Below are 6,913 nucleotides of genomic sequence, written 5' to 3'. Positions count from 1 at the left end.
GTCCTATAAAGAATGAATGCAGTGCAAGTGTGCATGATGGACCTCTGCTCCTGTTTCTCAAGATTAGTGGACCTAGCGAAAAAAAAGTGATCTGGGAAATTATCTCATGGATACCCCTGATGATATCCCTTTTAACGCACTATACAAAAGTATTAAAAAAAATAATAATTCAGCAGCAGATAACATTGCTGAACATGGTGCACAAAGATCACCATCATATCACCCCAAGACAGCAAGCTTGGGAGTTATGGTGTAACAACCCAAGGGTATAGGTAGGTAAGTAGAGGGAGGAAACGCAAGAAGTTCTGTTTCGGAGAGATTCAATTTCAGATAGCGCGAGGTCATATTAGTGACTGCAGACAGACAATCCCTTGTAATTTGTTCTAATGAAAGGTTGATGTGAGATGATGTTTATAATTGGGTGTCATCAGCATTGATTTGATATACTGAAAGCCAAATCTGCTGATGGTTTGTCCAATAGTGGCAGTATATAAGGAGAGTAGGAGGGGGCCTAGGACTGAGCCCTGACTGTACAGGGAAGAGGAGCCAGCAAAAGATAGACTGGAGAAGAACCAAGAGAGATCAGTTTCTTTGAGGCCGATAGAGTAGAGCATAGTGGGGAAGAGCTAGTGATCCAGTGTCAAATGCTGCAGCGAGATCCAGGAAAATCGGCAGGGAGCAGGGACCGTTAGATTAAGCTGTTAATAAGTCATTAGAGACTTTAGTGATAGCAGTTTCAGTAGAGTGTAAAGAGCGGAAACCGAATTATATAGAGTCAAAAACAGAGTGATCTGAGATGTAGATGAACCAGGAGTGGACCAAGTGTTCCAGGATTTTAGATATGAAGGTGAGATTGGAGACAGGTCTGTAGTTGGCAGAACAATTATGATCCAAGGATGTTTTTCTTTTTTAGTAGAGAGGCTATGACTGCATGTTTAACCCCATTCTGACATCAGGCATAATAGTATGCTGATGTCTGACTCCCTTCCTTTGATGTGGGCTCTGGCGGTGAGCCCACATCTTTCCTGGGACGTGTCAGCTGTTTTGAACAGCTGACATGTGCCCGGAACAGCCGCATGTTGAATCGTGAAACACCCATGGCTATTAACCCGTTAAATGCTGCTGTCAAACGCTGACAGCGCCATTTAACTCGTGCTTCTGGCCATCAGGCCGCAAATCCTCCCACTGGTGACCAGCATCGTGATCACAGGTCACTGGTTTGGAGCCATGACAATCAGATGTCTCCTGGAGACCTCGGGTTGTCAGTTCTGGCTTGCTATGAGTGCCGCCCAGTGGTCGGCGCTTATAGTAAGTATTTCTACATAGAGGCGATGTGGAAGTCAAGATAAGGTCTGGAAGACCAAGCAAAATTTCAGTGAGAGCTGCTTGTAGGATTGCTAGAGAGGCAAATCAGGACCCCCGCTTAACTGCAAAAGACCGTGAGAAAGATTTAGCCTACTCTGTTGTTGTGGTACATTGCTCTACTGTTCAGAGACACCTGCACAAATATGGCCTTAATGGAAGAGTCATCAGAAGAAAACCTCCTGTGTCCTCACTATAAAATTCAGTGTCAGTCCTGTGGACTGATGAGGTTAAAATAGAACTCATTGGCCGCCACAATGATCAAAGGTATGTGTAGAGAAAAAAGGGCACATAATTTCAGGAAAAGAACATCTCACCCTATTAAAACTAGAAGGAAGTGGGAGGCAGATTTGAGAGAGATAAACGACCATAGGTGGGAGTCTATTCTAGAATATGTACCCAAGATATCCAGGAGTAAGCCCGGGAGAATTTCACAGTTGTATGTGATCCACAGGGTGTATAGATGTTATTTAAAGCAGGGTTGACGTCTATCCGACTTCTCAAGGTGCTCACAATCTCAGGCAGACATACTGCATATGCTTTGGCATCATCCCAGATTGTCCTTTTGGATCGGAGTGTTGAGCCGTATTGGAATGGTGTATAGGTGCATTGACCCACTGACATGTATATTGGGGTACGTTGAGGAAATAAAAACAGACCACACAACCAAAATGGCAAGTGCGAGATTATTGTTTATTGACAGAAAATTGATTGAAAAATATTGGAATAGGGAGGAGCCCCTTCCAGACACGAATTTATTTCTCAAACCAACTATATAATTCAACTTGAAAGAAGTATTTACATCAAGAGGAATAAACAGGAATACTTCCATGGTTGGATAGTATTAATTAGAGTAACACTCATACTATTGTAGCGTAAAACTCACAGTAAACTGTAATATTGTTGGATTTTGTTAATGATGGACATAGTGTTGTTTGCCCTGTGAAAGGTTTCCGGGGGGGGGGGGGATTTACTGTAATATTGTAAAATGAGTATCGCCATGTAATATCTGTTCTAAGTTTTGTTATGTTTAATAAAAATTTATCTGATTTAAAAAAAAGCATGGGGGTGGCCCAATCAAGTTTTATGGTTGCGTTTCCGTCAACAGCACGAGAAGCATTTCACGGGTAGAGTGAAGAATGGATTCAATGAAAATTCAACAAATTCTTGATGCAAACATAACACCATCTGTAAAAAAAGGTGAAGTTGAAAAGAGGGCAACTTCTACAAATGGATAATGAACGTAAACACATGTCAAAAGCCACACTAGACTACCATATATACTCGCTTATAAGCCAAGATTTTCATCCCATTTTATTGGGCTGAAAGTCCCCCTATCGGCTTATACGCGAGTCAAATACTGGGGGTCGGCGGGGGGTGTCAGAGACCATACGTACCCCCCCGACGCAGTCTATGCAGCCCCCCCTGCTTCTCCCGGTCTCAGGCTCCTTCCTAACCTTTATGGAGCATCTTAAGGGGCCATTATTAACCTTTATGGAGCATTATACGGGGTGTATTTTGTATGGAGCATCTTATGGGGCCATCATGAACTGTATGGAGCATTATATGAGGCTCCTGATTCAATATGGATATTCAAAAACATTTAACCTACTGATGTCTCAATTAATTTTACTTTTTTTGGTATCTTTTTATTTTTTTGAAATTTACCAGTAGCTGCTGCATTTTCCACCCTAGCGTTATACGCGAGTCAATAAGTTTTCCCAGTTTTTTGTGGCAAAATTAGGGGGGTCTGCTTATACACAGGTCGGCTTATACACGAGAATATACGGTACCTCAAAAGGCGCAAGCTCAAGGTTTTACAATGGCCCTCACAGTCCCCTGATCTGAACATCATTAAAATTCTGTGGCTAGACCTCAAAATAGCAGTGCATGCAAGACAACCCAGGAATCTCACAGAACTGGAAGAATGGATGAAAATCCCTCAAACTAGAATTGAAAGACTTGGCTGGCTACAAAAAGCGGTTGTAGAAACTTTTCATGCAATGATAATTTCAATATACAACGCTGGCAAAAATTAAGAGACCACTTTCAAATGTTCAGTTTGTCTGTTTTTCCTCTTTATAGGTATATTTTTGACTAAAATGTAAATTGTTCTTTTAGTCTATAAACTTCTGACAACGTGTCTCCGAATTTCCAAGCAAAAAATGTTGTTTTTTTCTGACTAAGAAAAATAGTCAAAAAAAACAGTGCTTTCAGACCTCAAATAAAGCTAAATAAACAAGTTCATAATCATTTGGAAACCACAATACTAATGTTTTAACTCAGGAAGAGTTCTGAAATCAATATTTTGTGGAATAACTGTGATCTTTAATCACACCTTTCATGTGTCTTGGCATGCTTGCCACCAGTCTTTCACACTGGTTCTGGCACAAAAATTTAAGCAGTTCTTTGTTTGATGTGACTATCCCTCATCCTCTTGATTACATTCCAAAGGTTTTCAATGGGGTTCAGGTCTGGAGAATGGGCTGCCCATGACAGGGTTTTGATGTGGTGGTCTCTTAATTTTTGCCTGCGCTGTAGAATCTAACAAAGTTTTAACCAGTTTAAAACATAAAGGCTATTCAGATTGGACCTTAAAGTGAGTTAATTCGATCGTGGAGGGTATTGATAGGGAGAGAAAACCTTAAAATTATCATTTTTTATTAAATCTTTTAAATAAAAAATAAATATCAGACATACCGATAATTGGAAATGGCTAAAGCCTAATTAAACACTCTAAAGTGGCCCCTACGCTCTTACTCTGCCTGACAGCGGAGGTGGCACCCTAGATAATACGAGATGGAGTCACCGCTCCACGATGGCTGTCCCTTTTTCACCCTAGAAGCCCCTTTGATAGAATTACCAAAACATTTTTAAGGAGATTAACATTCATATGAAAAATATAGCCTAATAGCTAGACAGAAAAGGCAAGAGGAAATAGAGGCAGATAGCAAACTGTGTCTGTGTGTGTCTGCACTTGATGCTGTGCCTGAATCCTGGGCCACTGCTCCCTAATGAGAGAGTTTATACGTAGAAAAAAGAGATGTCTTACTGCTAGGAATAAATATCTGGTCAATTTAATAAGTCTTGCTATGATCACTAAACATCATCATTATGTATAGAACAACACAGAGGGAGCCAGACCCCTATTAGAATACATTCTCTTTGGTAGAGGACTGTCTCTTTACATTTCACTTAGAAGTTTTAATACGTAATAGAAGACCAGATACAGACAACCACCCAATAAATTACAAAGGGGCATTACAAATGACCTTGTCTATATTATTTCCACATAGCCCCTTCCAAAGATGCACAACTCTTCATCAGTGCATAGATATGTGTGCACTGTGACCCTGTTAATGGTCCAAAGCCTTCTCGGTGTAATGCCTTTCATAGAGATTCAATCAAATCATCACAAGGAAGTAAATGTATTAAAGTGCCAGTGCTTTGTGCTAAAAGTGTGTGATTTCTTATGATGATTTTATAAATGAGGATATTTTATACTTTACATATCCCCAACTTAAAAGCTTATAGAACCAAAAACACCGCTGGTTAGGCCAAAGACACAGTATACTTTCAATGCTATAGACCAGTGTGTAATGATGTAGGATGATAACAAGCGGGTCTACTTATACCCTGTTGAACGCCCCAATGCGTTTCTCCACGCGTGGTTCGTCAGGAGGTCTAGATTAAGGATCGTATGTGGTCATGGCTGAGCCAGCAACGTCGTGCACCTTATTGAATGCATGGAGTGCAAGATTCCATACGTTGGATACACAATAGGTCACCTAAAGAAACGCATTAGAAGGCACCTATCCGATGCGATTAGTCCCAAAGCAGTCAATATCTCAGCGTCTTCCAGACACTTCGCATAAGTACACAAAGGGAATAGAAAATTCATGAGATTCATGGGTATTGAAAAAGTATAGAAACCGATAAGAGATGGAGATTTAACCCCTTCATGACAGAGCCAATTTTGACCTTAGTGACCAAGCTAATTTTTACAATTCTGACCAATGTCACTTTATTTGGTTATAACTCTGTGACGCTACAACAGATCTCACGGATTCTGAGAATGTTTGTTCCTGACATATTGTACTTCATGTTAGTGGTCACAATTTTTCGATATGACTTGCGTTTATTTATGAAAAAAATGAAAATTTGGGAAAAAATTTGAAAATTTTGCAATTTTCAAACTTTTTAATTTTTGTGCCCTTAAATCAGAGAGTCGCGTCAGACAAAATAGTTAATAAATATCATTTCCCACATGTCAACTTTACATCTGCACACTTTTGGGAACAATATTTTTTTTTTTGTTAGGAAGTTATAAGGGTTAAAAGCTGACCAGTGATTTCTAATTTTTCCAACAAAATTTACAAAATCAGTTTTTTTAGGGACCACCTCTTATTTGAAGTGGGTTTGGGGGGTTCATATAACAGAAAATACCCAAAAGTTACACCATTCTAAAAACTGGACCACCTCAAGGTGCTCAAAACCACATTTAAGAAGTTTATTAACCCTTCAGATGCTTCACGAGAATTAAAGAAATATGGAATTAAAAAATGAACAATTTACTTTTTTCTTAAAAAATTTACTTTAGACCCAAACGGTTTTAATTTCACAAGGGTATCAGGAGAAAATGGACCACAGAATTTGTTGTTCAATTTCTCCTGATTATGCCGATTCCACGTATGGCATACTCAGAAGGGAGGGAGCACCGTTTGACTTTTTGAACGCAAAATTGGCTGGAATCAATAGCGGGTGCCATGTCATGTTTGGAGATCTCCCGATGTACCTAAACAGTGGAAACTCACCAATTCTAACTCCAACCCTAACACAGCCTATCCCTAACTACCACCTTAACCCCAACGCAGCCTTAACCCCAACACAACTCTAACCCCAACATAACCCTAGCCCCAACTCTAACCTTAGCCCTAACCCTCACTGCAAAGAATGGAAAAAATACATTTTTTTTATTTTATGATTTTTACCTAACTAAAGGGGTGATAAAGGGGCGTTTGATTTACTATTTTTTTATTTTGATCACTGTGATAGACCCTATCACAGTGATCAAAATGAACCAATAGGAAAAATCTATTGTTGCCGGGTACTGGCCGGAAGATTTCGGCGGGTGCACTGCGCATGTGCCCGCCATCTTCCAGGACGAAGATGTGGAGGGCCAGGGGATTGAAGCAGAAGTGTCCGGGGATGGCGGAGGTACTGGGGGTCTCGAGGGACCCCATTTCTCTTCTGGTATGCTAGATCATATCAGAGGGGAGAGAAATGAATGGGAAATTGGACTTTTTTTGTGATCGCCGTTATTCGGTCATAAGACTGGGAACAGTAAAAACCAACCAGAATGATGTTCTCTGGGGTGTCAGCTATTCCCGGTAGCCGAGACCCCGAAGATTTTTTGATGCTGGGGGGGCGCTATACCCTTGTTTCTCTGCACCATTAAAAAGCAGCGCTGAGGAATGAGGCCCCTTAACGGCCGCCGTTAAAAGGCGTATCAGCGGTCATTAAGGGGTTAAGAACAAAAATTTTGAACGGA

This window comes from Dendrobates tinctorius, unplaced genomic scaffold (genome assembly GCF_039654945.1).
Source record: "Dendrobates tinctorius isolate UK_male_01 unplaced genomic scaffold, ASM3965494v1 ptg000083l, whole genome shotgun sequence".
NCBI lineage: Eukaryota > Metazoa > Chordata > Amphibia > Anura > Dendrobatidae > Dendrobates > Dendrobates tinctorius.
This window is presented reverse-complemented; position numbering follows the sequence as displayed.